Here is a 20,089-nt window from a genome sequence, read left to right on the forward strand (position 1 = left end):
AGGGCAGAGTTAAGGGTAATAATTATATGACTTCTTTCCTGACCTGTACCACAGGGCTCCCTCCCATTTTTGTTCTTTATCAGCCCCTTCTGAAACTGAAATCGAGGAAGCAGGAAAGTACCTAGAAAGATAGGGAAAAGAGCAAGGAGTGATTTATTCATAAATAGACCTGCAGGAAGCTTCCAAACTGCAGCTTCTCTCTTCAGAGTTTCAGGCATGTCCCACGGTGGCTACTGTAATATCAGAGGAATGCTTACTCCTGCTACTGCTGCTAATCTGGGAGCAGTCACGTGGCTCAGCTGTATTCTCTCTCTCCAAAAATTTGACTTTTAACCTTCCTTTGCTACAGACATGATGTATATTGCTTTGACATGATTCCAAGTAGCAAACATGCAAAACTCTGACCTAAAAGCAAAGCAAATGGAAAAAAAAAAAAAAAAAGAAAAGAAAAAAAAAGATATTTATGAGAATAAAATTATGTGAGCCTGCGGGAAGGGGAGAGAAAAATCTGCCTGGGTCATTTCTGTTTGCTTTCCCCTAGGAATAACTTTGGAAAAAACAGCAAAATGTTAATCTGGGGAGAAGGAAAAAAAGAAAGGTGTCCTGAGGTGCAAATAAAAAAAAAATAGGAGAGACGGCAGAAAATGTAATTATTTATTCGCGCTCATTTACGTGTCAGATGAAGCTGAAAGCTGCCAGATAGCTTCTTTTCGACAGCTTGGAGTTACTGTTGGGAACAGATCCATGTATGGAAGCGAAAGCAGAAAAGCATAGATAAGCTGAGATCCAGCTATGCAAACCATCTTTAGAGACACTTAAAGGACAAGCACCCCGGCTCCTTTCTTTCTGGTAAATATAGAGACACTATCATATGAGGGCTTTTTTCCATTCTGCATGACCCACAACTGCTGAGCCTCGGCTGGGGTAAGTGAAGAACGACTCAGGCATTTCTTGGGAACACCTGGGGATTTGGTTGGACTGACATCCTGGGAACAGCCGTAAATCTGGGGCAATGGGATGGCTCCAAGAGCTGGATAATGGTTAAGCTCTCTGAGTAGGAAACTTGACATATAACAGCTTTGCCGCTGGAGGGACAGGAACTTTCCAAGTGTCTGAAGGAGGCAAGAGAAAAAATGTTGGAAAACAAGAGTTTTATCACTCAAGAAGTGGATTCACAGACTGGGTGATGAGAGAGCTTCAGTGGGCAGGAAGGATCAGTGGTGGTTGCCAGTGTCAGAGTCTCCCTGTGTTACTATGCAGAAAAATTAATTTCAAAAGTCAAGGGCTTTTTTTCCTTGCTCTGCACTACTTTCGTTTTGAGAAAAATGTTTCACTTGGGTTGAGCTGACTGGACATTAGGAAGAGCTCGTTGTAAACGACTGTTGTTTTTCTTGGCACTTAAAGGCAGTTTCCCAATGTTTCTCTGTGGATTTGAGGTTGATTACATCCTGTGCAAGGATTTTTGGTACAGTTTTAACTGCCATTACAGTGTTGTGAAAGTCAGCTCCAGCGAAAACAGCTGTGTACTGTTGTGGATATTTCCAAAGTACTGAAGTAATAGGTCTCCTTCAAACTAGCGCAGAAATGTGTCAGCTCTGGGAATTGGGCACTGTCACAAAAACAGAGTATAGCCTTGGCAGAGAGGCTTTCTTCACCAAGTGTTTTGTTAAAAAGAACACAAAAAAGCTTTTTATAGCCTTGGCTTAAAATCTGGTTGGTGTATGGTGGTACAGTTAAACATGAGGTTTTTCTTTAAATGCTAGTGAATGGCTTTGGGTTAACATTTCATGTGTTTTCAGGTGTTATAATATTATTGTATTCATAGTCCCACTGCAAAGTTCTAGGTAAAGCATTGTCATTTTTCAGGTGGTTAATAGACTGGAAAAAAACCATCAGAGCAGGTGAAGTGAAATTATACAGAAAGAACTGAAAATAATATCAGGAGTATGATTGAAACTGTAGGAGATTTCCAGAGATATGAAGGATGATCGTAAAGGGAAATCACGCCACCACAAATGTCATAAACATTTCCATTCATGAATGAAAATGCCTTCCCTTGTCCTTACATAAGAAGAACATAATGGAAGTGTTTGCTTGTAACCCCATAGTAGAGTTTGCAGCTGAAAGGGCCAACGCCCTCATCTTCCCTTATTTGGCCAGCATCTCCACAGATATTCCCACTTTTCTCAGATTTCACCCTCACTGACATACACATCTTGTCTTTGTCTGGTTTCCTTTGTCTATGCTAGGCAAACTTTGATTCTTTTGAGAGGTACCTTTTAAACACATGCCACCTGCCTACAGGAATGCTAACACAGAAATAAATCTTTAAATAATTGGGGTCAATAGATAGCTTTTAAATTGCTAGTGAGTCACTAACCAATAAACCTTTTAGCTGCTAATGCTACGAAATAACATTTCTGCATTTCACTCTTACTCAGATTGCTTCCATTTCCTACTGGATATGGTTCTGGTTCATAGGTTGCTGTGAACCTGCTGATATATAAAAATTCTTCCTCCATTTTTCCTTTTTCTCCCCACCCTCCCCTTCCCCAGATTGTGAGCTTTCCTTTCCCCAAGAGACACAAAGACCAGTGATACGTGTGTGTCCCCTGAGCAGGGCGTTACCCAACAGCTGTGCTGGGCAGGCCAGGAAGAGGATGGCAGGATGGAGCTGGAAAAGCTGGCACTTATTTGATTTGCTGTTCCCATTTGGTCCAGGGCCTGGGGCAGTGAGGTCTGGTAGACAAAGCCCTGGTGGCATGAGTCATCTCTCGGTTGCTAGCCCCAAGGCAGGCTGCCCTTTGTGCCCCCTCCTCTATCAGGAGCATTGTCAGGCATTAGTGTTATCACTAATATTTATTGCTACTATCAGTGTGCTGGCTGTTGTTAATATTTACTATTGATTAGCCACGGGGCCGCTGGGATTTGTTCAGCCCCTTGTGTGCAGCGGATGGGATCTCGCTGAGAGACCCCGGCCGTGGATACAAAGAGCCACACGAAGCATCAGTGATAGTATCACTAACATCTTTTATAAGTGACTAGTCATTATGAGCGCTGCAGTCTCCGAGCATCCGCCGCGAGGTCCTCCCACGCTCCATTCTCTGCCAGAGTGCAGCAGGAGAGGGGGAAGGGGGAGCTCTGCTCTTTCTCACCATCAGCCTCAGCGGGGCTGCCGAGCTCAGTCGGGGCAGCACATACACCAGGAGTGAAGGATGAAGGGCAAAGCTGAGCTCCGTGCCTATTCCTGCTGGCCTCTGGCAAGGGTAAAGCTGTCCTCGCCCCGGTGGCACCTGGAGGGAGCAGGAATATGTCCTGTGTCTCATGAAAGGAGCCAAGGCACACAGGACTTCTAGATGCACTGGTGGCTTGTGCTCCTGAACCTTAGTGGCTTAAAAAAAAAAAAAAGCCAAACACACCTGGGTGTCAGACAACACGTCTGGAGAAAGTCTTTGCACCAGGCATCCAGAGTTAGTCCCTGAATTCAGACTTCGTGTGAGAAGGCAAAACCACCTTTGTGGTTTACGGTGTGCCCAAGAAGAGAGAACCCCAAAAAGAAATCAGCAAGAAGAGCTACACCCTGAATTCACTCAGTAAGGATTTTACAAACTCGAAGTAAGCCCACTGCACATTCTCCTCCTCCAGACACCTCAGTGTTATTATGAAAGGATGGTGTTTGGACACCATCTCTGTCTTTTCTCTAGGAAGTCAGAAGATTGGAGCACATTCTGAGGACACACTGACAGACTGATCCACTTCTCTCAGATACACATTACTGCCCATGCCCTAGCAAAATGGGCTTTGAGCAATGGCTCTGCCTGCTCCCAGCCCAGAAACCTGCAGACCCACCTGCCAATTGAAATCTGAATTGGCCCAGGAATTGAGGCCTCTTCAAAAAAACAAATCTGAAAATGTCCAGCTCTCTTCTTTGGTTTTTCTTGCAAAAACATAATCTTCCTATTCCTACAGGAAGAGGAAACAACATGACAGCTTTAAGTAGTGGTGGTGTTTTCTGACAATTTAGCAGTAAAGCTGGGAATTTATGAGTGGACATTCATTCTGGAGTTGATCCTTTGGGGAACTCACTATTATTCTTGCAGCATATAGGGGAAAAACAGCAACAATGCAGTAAACCTGGAGGTCTTCAAAACTCAATTTATTCCTATTTAGGGCTCCAGCCATCACTGTTATCTAATCATAAATGTATTCCTACTGCATGGGGTCACTGCAGGGCAAAGCTTAAGTTATTTTGATTTCCATTCTTCAATATATTTGGATTTCTCTTATATTTAATGCTGAACTTCCTCCTGAGTTTGGGATGTTTGTTTTTAGGATCTTTCTCAAATCCTTGGAATGCTGAACTCTGACTTTGCTATCATAAAATGCAGGTTTCCATTTGTAATGTCTCTAGCTGAGTCTTTTCCAGAGACACGAGGGAGAGGGAGAGGGAGAGGGAGAGGGAGAGAAAAAGAGGAGAGAGAAGAAAAGAGAAAGAGAAGAAAAGAGAAAGAGGAAAAGGAAGAGAAGAGAAGAGAAGAGAAGAGAAGAGAAGAGAAGAGAAGAGAAGAGAAGAGAAGAGAAGAACATTTCACTCTGGAGGATTCCACGTCAGTTTATTTATGGAGAAAGGTGGGCATAGGAGAAGGAAAGTGCTAACAGAATTGGTATTCTGCAAAATGTGAGTATTGGGTAAAGGTACAATGGGAAGACCAGTTTGGATTCCACTCAGCTTAACGATGATTAATGACTTATCTCTAAATAACCAAAAAGGGTGAATGCTCAGGAGCAACTTCTGCCACAGGGAGCTGCTCAGGTATAGATTTTCCCCTGCCAGGCAGGAGATTCAGCACTTGGGTTGCTCTATTTCCCAAGGGAATAAAGTGCACAGAATAGTATATAAAATCCTTTTCTTGCCATCAGTCCCCCAGGGCTCTCAAGCTCTGCTTAGGATGAGTTTTACCAGAAGTTTTGTCCCTGTGGTATTTCCCAGGTTATCCCACAGACCACAGTGTGCCCTGGAGGTTGCAGACTAATTCTGCATGACACCACCACACATCATTTCCTGCTCTTCCAGAGAAATGTTCCTTCTTTCATTGGAACATCAATTTGGAGTTTTTTACTCTCTTATATAAGCAAAAGCAGGAAAATAGAGGAAAATGTAAAAATAACAAAACATGGAAAGTGGAGGAATGGGGCCTGCAAAACTATTGCTGCCTTTCTATGTCCCCCCAGGCAAAGGTTTCCTTGAGTCCCTCTTGGAAACGGCACAGGAAATGCTCCCTTGCTGTGGTTTAGGAATGGTATTCCCCAGTTTAGGAATGGTATTCCCCAGTTTAATACAGCCACTAAAATCACTCTGTGCTGCTCCCTCTCCCCTCCAACTGGAGGCACAAAAGGCAAAGATCATTGGTCGAGATAAGAATAATTTACTGGAAACAGCAGTGGGATAAAGAAAAGAAACAATTCACACAGAACAACCCCCTTGATAACAGTAGCATCTGATGGCTCCCCCAGCCACATTTTCTCCATCAGGAGGAACCCCTTCTGCCCAGGACAGTTTCCCTTCCCCCTGCTCCTGGCAGTGATGGGAGGGGGTACAGAATAACCTTCCAGTCCCAACCATGTCCCCTTCTGGCTACTACATCCCTGCAGGTACCGAGCTCTCCCAGGCTACAGGGAGATCTCCTGTCTCAACAAGCCTTAGGAAGCAAGGGCCAGCACATGAGCTCAGTGGAGGGATGAAGGCCCACAGTGACTTGGGCATGGTTTCAGCCTCAGGCAGAGAAGCCTGAGGAGTCATGAAGCAGCTGATGGGTTGTGCATCTCCACCTAAGGCATGCCTCACCACCCTCAGGGTTTCTGCAGGGGCCTAGGGTTTTGTGAACTAATGTATCCCTTGCCCTACAACCCCTTCACCCTTCCAAACCCGCTTGGTTTGACACCTGTTTCCAAAAGAGGCAACCACGCCTCCAGGCTTTAGTGTGGGAACAGGGATCCCCGCTCCTTGAAAGAGCCCCTCCCAGCATCAGCGTTTGCTACATCCGCACACTGGAGCAAGGAAGCAAATCCAAGGTGACAACTGCTTTCCCAGCCTCTAATTCCCAGCTCGCTGCTTTTGCTGCAGCCTGGCAAGAAGGATAGGAGAACGATCCCGTGTTATTTTTTTGGCTTACGGAAAGGCTCCAAGCGGAGATCTTATGCCTCTGCCCTAGACGCAGCAATAAACTTCTGGATTTGCTGCTGGTGTGCTGAGACTGCCAACATGTACACAATAAAAGTAAAGCCTTCCTGTGGCCACAGACCACAACATGCTAGTGATCCATGGTATTATCCTGTTATTTAGTGAGTCATCCTTGCTGCTGAAAAATACACACAGCCCAGTAAGTTGTTAACAATAACACTGGATGTGAGAGACTGGTGTTTGTTTTACTCCAGTGTAACTTATTCCATATGGTCCTTTAAAGCATGCTAAACGTTACATCGCTTTGGGCTGCCAACTATTATTTCAAGATGAACTCACAGATCTAGAACATAGCTACTTGAAACAAGGCTCTGAAAGCATTCTCTCTCCAGGAAAAACGCCCAGTTCGGGAGCAAGACAGATGTTGTGGATTGCCCGGTCTTTATCTGGATAAGCAGGTCCCCACTTTTATTGAGTGGCCACAACAGTGATGTTTACTGCTGCTCTGCTGCCTGCTATGACATCTTTCAGATGTAAGCCACATGCACAGAGCAGAAGCTGTATCCCGACCAAGAAGATAAGTTTAACTTCTAGCATTTACCTCTTATGCATGTTTTTCCAAGTCGCTGATGAACCAATTATTTGTGGAATCCTAGTATGTTTTCCAAATCTCCTTGGTAGCCTTAATTCATAAGAAAAATACTGCAAAAAGAGAGACATGCAGCTGCGAGAGGTGTCCTCGCTTCGCCCTCTGGCTACATTTAACACAAAGGTTTGACGCAACAAGGTCCAGCACCACAGTATCCTTGTGTTCCTGCCATGTTCTATCCTGGATTTGGCCCACAGCACTGCTTGGAAAGCAAACACATTAAAAAGTTTCTCTTGTCACTAGGGGTGTTCCCCAGGCCTCAGTATCAGGGATGAGTCCTGTTTATTTGTTTAGGAAATGGTGGAATCACCATTCCAGAAGGTGAAAAGATGTGTAGACGTGGCAGCTGAGGGACGTGGTTTAGTGGTGGATTTTGGTGTGTTGGGTTTACAACTAGACTTATGATCCTAAAGGCCTTTTCAACCTTAAACATTCTGTGATCCTACTTTCTTAGCCACTGGTTGAAGAAAAAGGATGCTCCACAAAGCATCTTTCTTGATAACAGAGAGATTTGCCTTTTGGCTTGAGTTGATGTGATCAGAAATGAAGTTTTGAGAGCAAGAGTAACTGACACTTAGAGTTTTTTAGAGCCTTGCTGATAACCTCACCCTTTCCCTGAAGTGTGACATGTGTCCAAATTAATCTTGATAAAAGAGTTAATCTTGAAGGTTCTCTGCTGTGAGTGTGTATGAGGACCATGGAGATGTGTATGGGGATCATGTGAAGGAGAATGGTGTGTGCAGGATGTGACCCTTTCATTGTCAGAGAAGAGAAATCTTTGTACTGCTTGGCAATGAAAATCTGCTTAGTGGGCAATGGTTTGTCTGTTGTCAATCATTAACTGAGATTCAAGACAAATAATGACTATTTTAGAAAAATTACTCAGACTCTTTCTAGATTCTTAAAACCTCCAAATAAATCACCAAAGACCCACCTGAGGATCCATAATTTGGTGAGAGTCATTGCATTTTTAGAAGCCAGGACAAGTCTGTCAATATGTGCACCATCTTCAAGTGTACCTGGAAACGGCCTTAAGGTGCTAAAATGCCTGAAGATGTACCTCTACAATAATGAACTAAAAAAGTATTTGGCCTTTTACCCTTAATTTCAATGTTCTTACCTTAAAACTAACCAAGCAGACTATTTTAAGCATGCCTTGAGGCACAGACATAGAAGATTGCTACAAAACAAGACAAGTTTGTAGACATTACAAGCTGTGCCACTACCAAAGTTTTCTAGACATTTTCTGTCCCTGTTGATAAGAACATGGCAATTTTAACATCCTTCTCTTTGAAAAACATTCTGGTTATCTTGAAACATGCCTTGATATATGCAGCTTACAGAAAATCACACAGCAAGACAAGTTTGAAGGCTCTAACCTTAATAAAGTTGAAGTTTCACCAGCACAGGCACCCTGCCTTCATCCTGAGTTGTAACTTCATTTTTTGCCTTTGGCGTGGATATCATTCGACGCATGTCCCTTCTTTTGTGGCAGTGTCTTATGCAGACACTTCAGCAGGGTGTTGGCCACACAAAGCCATCTGCAGGAAAGCCCTGTGCTGAGTCAGGCTCTTTGAGGAGCTGGGGGTGTGCTGGATGTGGCAGATGTTCATGACCTGGCTGACTTCAGGTACAGCCTCACACCTACGTTGCCGTGGTGGTTTTCTATGGAGGTAATTCTGGAAATGATGTAAAGTTTTTGTGGTTTTTGTGTTTGAACTACTAAAAAGTTGTATATGCTTTTGTGAAAAATACATGTTAAGAGTTGAAGAAACCTGTGAATTTTTTTCTTTTTTTTTCTTTTTTTTCCTTCTTTTTTTTCTGGATGGTAAAGTGGTAGCATGGCTGGCCCAGCCCTTGTTTTGGTTAGGTTAGGCTGGGCAGCCCCTGCTGTGGGCACTTGCTGGGTTTTTCTCATTAGTTGCTGAGTAAAGGAAGAGGAGAAGTTACTAGTTTCTTTCCTTAGTGTGTTACTGCTGAGTTTTAGTTTAGTTACTAAGATCTTCGTTACTTTTCTTTAGTTGTAACTTAGATCTGTAAGGTACTGAGCCCGGCTAGGGCTAAGTGACCATTTGTAAGCCCTGGATAAGACATTTAACTTTTTTCGTGCTTCAATCTTCTTTTGAGTGAGAGAAAATAATAGAATCTAGGCATGTAGAAGAACAACACAAAAACACTGAAGTCAGTAAAGAAGAAGTCCCAGATAAGAAGGATGAAGAAATGCCTTTAGTTTTAAGCTAAAATCCTCTTGTAAAAATAGGAAGAAAGACTCTTTTTCCCTACAATGCATGAAGGTATAAGGAAATAAAAGTGTTAAAATTATATATATCAAATAAAGGCCTCCATGCTAAAGTAAGCAAATATTAAATTAAGTGTAATCCTAGGAGAAGTTTGAACAAAGAGAGAAGAGTAATGAAGGTCCTGTAACCCCAAGAAAGAGAAGAAGGAATCTCTGTTCCTAAAGATGAAAATTATTTCAGAGATAGATAATGAGAAGCTTTACATTTAAACACTAAAACAATACCCCATAAGTTGACACAGCCCATAAACACAGCTGTAAGAAAAGCTTATAGAAAATGGGAGGGATTTCTCGATTACAAATCTTCCCGGCTGGCTGCTATTCATGAAAGTTAAGAGCCACAAAAAAACTGTTTTCTTGTGGAGGAGTCTCCATAACATTAACAAAAGAGACTTCTCTCCCTAAGCAAACTGAAGCAAGATGATTCTAAAAGAAGTAAACTAACTGAAATTTTAGGCATAGTTTCTTTACATTGTCATTAGCAAAAAAAAAGTTGTAAGGAGAAGAAAAGTGTCCTAAAAGCTTTGTTCTAATTCTTATTACTCTTTCTCTTAGTAACTAGTAATAAATTTTTCTTTATACCCTTTTAAAATTTTAAACCTTTTACCTTTCTCCCAGTCCTATCCCACAATAAGAAGTGAGTAAGTACATTCTAGTAAGTACGCTAGCAATTGGCCAACACAAAACCCACCACAGTTGCTCATTTGTCACGTTGCCATAATTAAGCACGCAGCGGACCAAAGGCCCCAGATCAGTCCTGGCTGTCTCACTTCCTTTACCTCATATTTTGGTTTTGCCTCTTTTTTTCTTCCTGGGCTCTGCTTCTTTATCCAGTCCCTCTCCCCCAGACAAGCCAGTGATTAAGCTGGTTCCCTGCCTTTGTTATCAGCAATGTTTCTCCTTCCTGCCGTTTTTCCTGCTGCTGTCTAGTCAGCGCAGCTACTGATCAGACACGGCCAGCTGCATGTACATCACCCCTCTTCTTACACTCTGCAGGTTCTGGTGGCTTCTCACACCTTTATTTCACGCTGTTAGACAGCCATAAGTCAGGGTTAACCAAAGATATTATTTTCATAGAATCATAGAATCACAGCATGGTTTGTGTTAGAAGGGAGTTTAAAGATCATCCAGTTCCGACACCCCTGCTATGAGTAGGGACACCTTCCACAAGACCAAGCTGGCTCCAAGCCCCATCCAACATGGCCAGGAACACTTCCAAGGATGGGGCATCCACAGCTTCTCTGGGCAACCTGTTCCAGTGCCTCACCACCCTCACAGTAAAGAATTTGTTATTAACATCTAATCTAAATTTCTTCTCTTTTAGTTTAAAACAATTAGCATTGTTCTGTCACTATCTCCCTGTGCAAAAAATGGCTCTCTCATGAACATATTGGCATGTGAATCACTCTCTCTTGTACACTTTTAAAATGAATATAGTTGCTGTTACTGTTAATTTTCTTATCTCTCTGGTGTTTCCAGTAAATTGTTCTCATCTCAGCCCATGATCTTTGCCATTTGTGCCTTCAGTTGGAGTGGGAGCAGCATGTGGCTTTAGTGAGAGTATTAAATTGGGGAATACCATTACTAAACCACTACAGCCTGGAACAAACCTTGCCAGGACAAAACACAAGTGGGATATACCATGGGCTTCAGAGCAGCAATCAGCTCTCTTCCCTGGTGTCCTGTGAGCTAAGTGGCTCATCCACCCAGGCAATTGGCTGCCAGCCTGGAATGAAGGTTGGTCTGCTCCCAGGTTGTGTGAAATTGGATAGTATTGGCACCTAGTCTTTGCTATGCTCTCCCAGCATGGCCTAATTTCCAAAGTTGTGACTCTTCAACAGCACCAAATTTTTGTCCAAAGCCTAAAGGCATTTCTCCTTTCAGCCTAATCACAACCTTGGTTTTCTCTTTGTGATGTGCTCATTGTCTTCTGATTGTTCATCTCTCAGATTTTTCTGGTGAAATGATGTTGAGAATTAGGTCACCTACACCTGATCTGAGGTTTGCTTATCCTGATCTTAAAATCTTTCAGTGATAAAATACACACCTCTCCCTCTCTACAGACAGCCCAGCTGCCTACACCATTCCTCTCATGGCAATAGAAAGTTCTTCCTTGTGCCAAACTTCGGTGTTCCTGCCTACAGTTTAACCCCCTGACTTCTTATCGTGTCAACAGGAGGAATGGAAAGCATCCACTCTTTCAGATGTGCAAGGATATACGTCTCCTCTTGACTTGTCAGTTTACATTCCTGCAATATTTCCCCTTGAATCATGTCTTTGAGACCTCTCACCCCTCTTACTTCTTATGCAGCTGTTGCCTGCTTCCCTGGTGCCACTGGTCACTTAAAAACAGCTGTGAACTCTGGAATCCACTGATAGCAAATAAAATCCAGGTACTGTTAGCAGTCCTGGCACAATTACCAAAATACCACACTGGTATCTTGAGGTGCAGGGGGCAGAAAGTTTCTGAGTGACTGAGGTGCACGTGGAAGGGAGCTGAATGAAAAGGGAAAACCTGTGTTCCCATCAGGCCTGTAAGACACTGCTCTACCAAACACACAGCAGCCTGCACACCAGAAAACTGCTTCTGCAGCCTCAGAACCAAAACAGATTTCACAGAAGCTGGGTACAGCTTCCCATAAGAGCAAAAGATTTCCTTAAGGGACTTGGGGATTTCTAACCATGAGACAGGTGGAAAAGAAGCATCTTCAATAATTTTAAAGAATCATCACAACCCAGAAAGACATGATAAAAACATTCAGCTCAGGGCAGCTTTTAAACAGGCCATGTCTGAAATTTCAAGGGGGAAGCAGATTAGCATGTGAGAGCGTGGAAATTTGAAAGGAGAATCCACTTTGGAGTTTCATATCTCCAAAGTGTCCAGCAAAAGCCCCAACCCCATAACCACTAAGTAATCAGGAAGTTACATCTGGTTTTCTTGTTTCTTGTTTCTTTTTTTGTTTTTTTTTTTTTTTTTTTTTTTCTTTTTTTTTGGGTTTTTTTTTTTTTTTTTTTTTTTTTTTTTTGGTAAATTCTCTTTACATGCAGGGCTTCAATTCCTAGATTTAGGGCATGCAGCAGTGGTTTCTGTCTCAGTACTCCTCAAGCAGGCAGCACAGAGAGGATAAGCATTTTTGGTTTTTGGTTTATACATCTTCAGACAAAACCAGAAGAACTGGAGCAATCTGTGCCCAAACAGCAAGATCTGTGTGTGCACCAGTGTGAGTCCTTGGCCAGCAGACCAAACTGTGGGGAAGAAAACTGGGAAAAGAACCCTGCTGCCATCTCTGCTGTCCCAGGGGGAAAGTCAACCAGGAGCAAGGATTTCTGCAAGGTGCCTTGGGAAGGCAAAGGAGCACAGAAATTCCAGCCACATGGCTCCTTGTGGCCTAAAATTGACTGATAACAGCAGACAACATGTTCCTCTTGTCCCCAGGACTCGAGGACTCATGTCTGGCAGAGCTCTTCTGTGCTGGAGGGACACGTCGCCCAGCAAGGCCACTTGGAGGTGAAACAAAGCAGAGCTTGGTAAAGTCAAAGCAGCAAGGAGTCAGGGAACATTTCTGACCACCCTCAAGGACAGCAGATTAGAGCCCCCTACAGAGAAGAAAATTTCCCTTTAGGAGAAATCATTGCACAGTCTCTCACCTAATGGGCCTGGCTTTTGCAAGGTGTTCCACCAGCTTTCTTGATCTAGAAGACATAAATAAAACATAAATACGGTGCTTTGTGCAGCTGAGGCCAGTCACATCTCACTTTTAATAAAAAAAGGCCATTTCCCCTGGAATACCCAGCCTTGCTGAAGGCTGGCAAACAGATGATACAGAGGAGGCCAAATTACTTTCACAACCAGGGGCCACAGCCAGAACCATGCACTACATCTGATTTGCCTTGTGCTCCCACTGGTAGCTATGGGAACCTTGCTCATGGATCAAAGGAGGAATAGGGCCAGAGCTGCTGGGGAAGCCTCACAATCCCCAGTTTGCAGGACAAGGCTCCCAGACAGTGCCACATGGTACTTGCACTTCTGTTTTTCTGGAAGTCCCAGCTCCTGGAGTCATGTGATTACTATTTCAACACTCTTATGGTTTTTTAACTTGCTTCTGGTTGCCAAGTAAATTGGAAAGCACCAAACTCCAGGGCTCAAGAGCAGACGACAAATCCAGAGAACACATTGTTACTTTATAATTCTGTACTTATGGGAGATTTTTTTTTTTTTTCAACCAAAATATTTCCAGGGCTTGGAATGGTGGTGAAGGGGGCTGGAGTGTCAGCTGGAGAGTGCTAATGTCTATCTGATGGCAGTGCTGCCCCAGGGCTGGCACACTGCACTTCCACGGCCCTTTGCAGGGAAGCAGCAGAGTCACTGGGCCATGGCTTTCACTGGGAAACAAATTTCAGTCAACCTTGCATCTGCATTTTGAGTCCCTGCATTGTGAACTCTTGTAACAGCAAAACAAAGCTTCACTGGTGTCACGGTTTTGCTAGGGAAAGATGCTAAGGGACAGCCAGTTCAGCAGGGGACATCTGGTCCTTCATTTTCCAGTGATTCAGTGACTCCAGCTAGGAGCTGGTTTTTGCCTGAGAAGTCTAAATGAGATGCTGGTATTAACATGCACTGCTGGTGAGACAACTGACAGCTGCCAGAAGGCTTTTTTGTTTCCACCCCTTTGAGAAGAGTGAGGAGACAGTTTGCACCTTGTACATCTCTCACAATAAGCCCAGCTGCTGAAGTCATTCTGTGCACATATTGAAGTTTTCCTGTACATTCCTGGTGACCAGAAAATGAGTTTTTCCCACAAAGAAAAGTACGACTATGAAGCAGAATTTGAAGAGAAGAACATGAGTCTTGTTTTTCAGCTTAGATGTATGCAAAATATGTGCAACTCTCCCCATTTCCAAGCTTCCTAAATTCAAGTCCAGCCCCTCTAACTACTCCTTCTTTCAGTCCCCATGCAGCAGGTAGTTTCCAGTGCAAATATATTTTTGTGTCTGTTACACATAAGCAGTGCTCTGCAAAATTTGGCCAGTCAATGCTTCTTCCAGGAAAGCTCTCTCCCAAGCTGTTAAATGCTATGCTCACGAATTAGTGTTCTGGATTTATTGTTTAAACATGCATAAAACACAGCACAGTGCAAATATCTGGGGGGAAGCTCTAAAGTGGCACGAGCTTGGTTTCTCTATTTACCTCTGCAGGCTCTCAAAGAAGGAGAGTGACAGCAAATCACACACTGCCCATTTTTCACAGGTGTGCCAAAACATTCCATCAAACACTGCCTCCTCGCTGAGGTGCAGTCTGTACTCTCAGTTTTCCAGGGGAGAAGATACCTTTCACATCCAAGCCCCTGGCTGGCTGATGGACAACTGTGATGCAATCAGACCTGCATGGGATCATTGGGACTCAGACTGCACCAGGTACTTGGAAACAGCTACAGAGGCACTGCCTAGAGAGCTCATAGAAAATATATTGATGTCCAGCACACAAAATTGGCCTTCCTACTCACTGCTGCGTCCCACTCCATCTGCCACATTTCTAAATGCCTGATTTATCCTCCTAACAGCAAAGGCTGGTTTGAAGGTGTCAGTGAAAGGAAGCGCTCAAATTGCTGGAAATGATGTTTCTAAGCATCTTTTTTAGAAACACCACTCTCCAGGGATCTCCAGGTCTCTGCCAAGAACATGCATTGGAGAGCCAGAGAATGTTCAGGGAGCGCATGCTCAAGTCTGCTGCAGCAAGGAGCAAAGACAGATGGATGGCAAGCAGAGGTGACAACCCATCTGCTTCTGCAGGACCTCTCTGGCATCTCCCAAGGGACTCGAGGAAACCGTGACCAGAGATAACCAGCCAAAGCAGACTCACTGGTTATCCTCCAGCACCCTCTGAGACCAAAGCATTCCATGGAGGAGATGCTCCAAAGAGAGACAAGAAAGGGTGGTAGGACAGCTCCTCGGAGATGAACGTGCTTTGGCTGGGCTGAGCATTGTCCTGACCTCTTGTCTCTTACAGGGAATACAAGGCAGAAATTTTTCAAGCAAAAAGTGCCTGAGGCTTTGTGTCCCCCTCCTCTAAACTGTGCAGCACTTCAGATGTCTTTTTTCACAAGGCACAGTGCAGAGAATTGGCCTGCACCATTCTGTCCTGTGCTCAAGGCTCCACAGCCCACTAACCCCATTCTTTGCCAGGGGAATTGCCTTTGTGCTCTGCACATGCAGACAATACCCAGAAACCTCCTCCAGCAACTGCAGAGAGATGCAGGCTGCTGTCGGAGAGAGCTGTGGGTGGGCATGAATGAATGAGGGAATGAATGAGCCATTTGCTACTACTGGCATGAGAATCTCCATGATTTGGAGACGAGTATTCGGAGGTAGTAAGCATGGCTGCAGTGCTAGGTGTTCTCTTGCATGGCTGCAAAGAGTGACAGGTAGGTAGAGGTAGCTCGAGCAAAGAGCTGCCTCTCCCAGCACGGTCCAGGCTGCAGTCTGGAATGCTGAAGCATGGATGTGCCCACACGGTGACAGAACTTGCTGTGTCAGGACATGAGCAGTCTTGTTGGGTTTTTGCCTAGAGCATCAGGCAGAGCGCAGGAGCGTTTGCTCAGCTCGCCCAGCAGATTTCACAGCCCATGCAGAGCTCCATTCTGTCACAGCCCCCACTTCAGCTAGCTTGGCTGAGAAAAAGCAGGGGGAACCATGGCCACTGCAGTAGGGAGCAGTCCTGGAACACAGCATCTCCTCTCAGCAACTGGACTCACTGTCTCTCCCACTCCCTGACGTCCACCCTTTCCTTCAGAGTCCATGTCCGCCTTTCTCTTGGAGAGTGTAAGAAATCAGGGTCTAAATGTGCCTGGAAAGGGGTGTGTGAGGGACCAGAGAATCTTCTCCAAGCCTCCCAGCCTCATATTTTTCCTAATCAGTCACTTTTGAAGCAGCCAGATCAAAGCTGCTCTCACGTTCAGATGGGATAGTGCTGCTTCACCTTTTCTGTCCCAGTGCCATTAGGGCTGGGTGGGTACAAAGAGTTCATGCACTAATGAGCATCACCACAAACACTGCCAAACTCTTTGTTTTCTTCAGCTCCCCTGGAATGCCACAAAAATCCAGCAGCTGAAGCAGCCTTTCTGAAGGTCTCTGCAAGAGGCACTGGGAGACAGGAACACACTGCAGGCTGCAGAGAGAGGTGAGTTTGGAGGAGCCGTGGGCTTGCCTGGCTCTTCAGAGGGCAGCTCACCAGTGGATGCCCATCAGCAGAGTCTTAGTGATCCTGAGGAGTTGGGTACTGCATTCACTGAAAGAGCTGAGAAGTAGGTCAGCAACATTACTGAGGGAATTAGGGAGTTTTAGGGAGAACTCCATGACTAAAATTTGAGTTCCACTGCTTACTGGTGCAGTGATTGGATTTCAGTGTGCAGGGTGAAAAGCACCAGCAGGGATTGTATTTGCTGTGACCATGCCAATTTCTCCTGCTCACACTGTTTCTCCTTTTCCCATGCCAGCTTGTGCAGTGCCTTGCATCCTGCAGCCACTGCCAAACCAAATGCCACTGATACACATCCACTGCTCTGCTCAGCTCCTCAGCCCAGCACAGCACTGGGCATGCTGCACACATTTAGCTGTGCTCATTTTATATCAATGGCCCTGCTGGGAGAATTGAGTACCATCAAAGCACCACACATGGCCAGATGCAAACTTATCCCTCCTCTAAAGAGTTTTAAATCAAAAGAGGTGAGGCAGAAAATCTGAGTTAGCTATTGGACAGAAAATCCTGGTTTTTTCTGAACCAAATTCTTATATGGAAATGCCTCTCATTCCATATATAGGCAATAAGCTCTTAAAGTGAGACCAAAACGAAATAACACCCATAACTGCTGCAACACTAATTATAAGTAGCGGGTTTGTTGGTTGGCCAGCTCATCACAAAGTGCTTCACAAAGGAGTTTTGTGACAGTGTCCATGTCTAACCCCTCATGCTGAACAGAGAAATTCAGTTTTCCAACTCTGCTGAAAGACAAGGTGGTGCAAAAATCTTCCAAAAAAAAATTTTTTTTTAAAGCAAGTGAGAAAAGCACAAGTGAAATTCACAGGTAAAATTCTGGGTTGCTGTCTCGCCAGTGGTGACCAAAATTCCAGGCAGAGCTGACACGGTAAGAGGGAGAGGGTGTAAGAGGGTGCAGGAGCTAAAACAATGTCTCTGCTTCCCCACAGTTCTTGTTGCACCTGAGGATCTGGGCACAGAGGGTTCATCAAGGTCGCTGGGTACTTGCACACCAGTGTGTGAGTTATTAGCTCTGGTCCTATTTTAAGTTCCCAAAGTCACAGAGTTTTGCCTGGAGGGTGGGACAATGGGTTCATCTGCTCCTTGCTGGAGCCAGCGAAGGGTGGAGGAGTCATTCAGGCATGGTGAAAGGGGAATTGCCCACAGGAAGGACACTTTGGTCAGCCTGAGGTGCAGCAAGTCCTTCTGTGCCAGGCTGTGCCTTCCTGCAGGGAGCACGAGGACCCTCCTGTGGGGACAGGAGACTGTGGATTCAGGGGCTGACCCAGCTGCCAGATGTGAGGCCAGCTCCCAGGAGGGTCCCAGCTGATCCATATGCTCCTTGCCTGTCACCCCATGTCCCCTGCTGACCCTGGCCACATCTCTGAGGATGTGAGAAGGGGGTGAACATCAGCCCAGGGCCCCTTGGGATGCTCCTGACCTCCTGCCTGCCCTCAGCTGCCATGGGCAACACTGTGGGGCACGGGGACAGACACAGCATGCAAAAATCTTCCAACACACACACACACACACGGACACACATGGACACACACACGTTTCCCTTCTGTCTATCTTTCCCAGGGCTCTCTCCCTCCTGAAGGCTGCAAATGGGCTGAGGATCGCCCTGGCAGGCTGCAGGTCGGCCGGGGGAATGTGGGCAGGAGCTGACCGACCCGGTTGGGGTGGGCTGTGCTGGAGGCAGGCAGGGCATGGATAGGGACTGTCCCGGGCAGGACGGGGAGGGCTAGGGGCAGGCAGGGCAGGACTGGGGACTGCCCCAAGCAGGGAGGGCAGGGCTGCTGGGGGTGGGTCCGCAACCAGCCCTGCCTTTCAAAGTCCCTCGATCCGAGGAGGAATTCGGGAAATATTTCCAGCAGCGGGAGGACGAGGAGGAGGGCTGGAGCTGCTCCCCAGGAGGAGGGACGGCGGCTCTCTCGCTGCCCGCGCACCGCGGCGGAGGGATGCGGAGGGAGGGGAGGCTGCCTGCGGGGCGGGCCGGCTGAGCGCATCCCCGGGGCGCGCCTGTGTGTGTGTGTGCGCGCGCGCTCCCTCCATCCATCCCTCCATCCCTCCCTTCCTTCCTCCCTCCCTTCTCCCTCCCTTCTCCCTCCCTCCCTCCCTCTCTCTCTCTCTCCCTCCCGCCCGCTGCCGCGCCGCAGCCGCGCACCGGGGCTCCGCCGCCCGCCCCGCCGCGATGCCCCGCCGCTGCTGAGCCGGCCCCGGCGACGCCCGCTCCTGCAGCCCGCCAGGTAGGACCGCCACGGAGCGGCCCCCGCCCCGACCCTGCCCAGCCTCACGCTGCTTCCCACACCGCGCTCCGAGTGCCGGGGGAGGCTGCCGGGGGGGCGGCACGGGGGACCCGGGGCCGTGCGGGAGCCGATGGCGAGGCGGCGGTAGGATGCTCGCACTCGCAGCACACGCCCGGGAACGCTTCCTACAGCCCAGCCGCGGCACCTCTAGGCGGGCGAAGGGGCTCGCCGCCCTCCCCCGGCGGCCAATCGCGACATGTCGCGACGGGAGGCGCGGCTGCGGCGGGGGTCACTTCCCCGCTAGCCCGAGAGCCGGGCATTGCCGGGCAGGTGGGGTCGGGCAGGGGGCTGAGGAAAATCTCTTTCCCGGGGGGTTTCGGGCGCATCCCCCCGTGCGCGGCGGGGTGCGGTGCCTCCGCCTGGCGGGGCTGTGCGTGCCTCCAGGCAGGGCTGCTTCCCCTGCCTTGAAACGCTTCCCGAGGTGAGTGTTCGGAGGCACCTGCAGCCACGCCGAAATTCCCATTTTTGTCTCGAGCAGCGTGCGTTATTAAGGGCTGGCATTAAGCAGCGCTCATCACGTAGGCTTTGTCTAGGTGGAAGCATGGCTGGGGCTCTTCCGTCATCTTGAGTTTAATTCTTCATTCACAGCCTTGTTGCTTCCCTCCCCGCCGAGCCGTACAAAACAACTCCACGCTCTGCTCTGTCTCCGAGGCGAGAGCAAACTGCCAAAATGTTGCAGAAATGCAGCAAGCACTAGGGAGGACTGGAGTCTGAAAATGAAAGCTGTAGTAAAATCACAAGGTCACGGGTGTGAGGGTGCGAGCGTGTGCTTTCAGGGCTCCTTTTCGCTTGCGCTTTGCAGGAACCTGTTCATTCCTCCAGTCCCAGATGTTGCAAATTCGCAAGTCAGGCAATTGAAATGAAGGCTGAGAGAGGCTGGGGTTCTCTGTGTGCTCCCCTGGCACCTGCCTGGGAATTCACATGCTGTTTGTCACCATCGCAAAGAGAAGGGGTATGCTTTTGTGTAAAAAAGGGAAGCTGGGACACTTGCATATTGATGTGATGGTGGCATCCAGGAAAAAAAGAGCTCTGACATATGGCTTTGGTTGGGGACGTGGCTATCATCAAAGAAAGGCATTTGTGATCCTTCGGGAGTGTCTATTAGCTGTTCTTTTCTTCCCTTTTCCTTCTGATTGGTTCTTCAGTAGCAGCTTTGCCCCTTGTCCAGCACAGACATTAAGGCCAAATAGGGAAATAATGTAACATTTCTAGGACCATCACCTGCCAGCCAAGCCATGAACCCCCACCACCAACTCCTAGGAAAGCTGTCTGACTCCTCTTACGCCCCCACCAGCTCTGTTGACATGGTCAATTCCTAAGTCAGTGCTGAGGAGCCACATTGGTCAAAGCTTCTTCTCTACCAGGCTTTGCATTCAAGATACCTGATACGGTTGGCGTG

At 46.8% G+C, this 20,089-nt stretch overlaps 1 protein-coding gene across 4 annotated transcripts in view; it reads left to right on the forward strand.

Annotated features, from left to right (window-relative positions):
* Positions 1–859: 859 nt before the first annotated feature.
* The window catches only part of SLC8A1 (solute carrier family 8 member A1), a 122,655-nt gene continuing 103,425 nt past the window's right edge, over positions 860–20,089 (forward strand). For all 4 annotated transcript variants that reach the window (XM_041477012.1, XM_041477014.1, XM_041477013.1 and 1 more), the window contains exons 1-2: positions 860–924; positions 16,204–16,306. The gene's annotated coding sequence lies outside the window, so the exon portion shown is untranslated. The remainder of the gene's footprint in view (positions 925–16,203; positions 16,307–20,089) is intronic.

The sequence above is a fragment of the Pyrgilauda ruficollis genome, unplaced genomic scaffold, assembly GCF_017590135.1.
Source record: "Pyrgilauda ruficollis isolate IOZ18807 unplaced genomic scaffold, ASM1759013v1 scaffold4, whole genome shotgun sequence".
Classification (NCBI taxonomy): domain Eukaryota; kingdom Metazoa; phylum Chordata; class Aves; order Passeriformes; family Passeridae; genus Pyrgilauda; species Pyrgilauda ruficollis.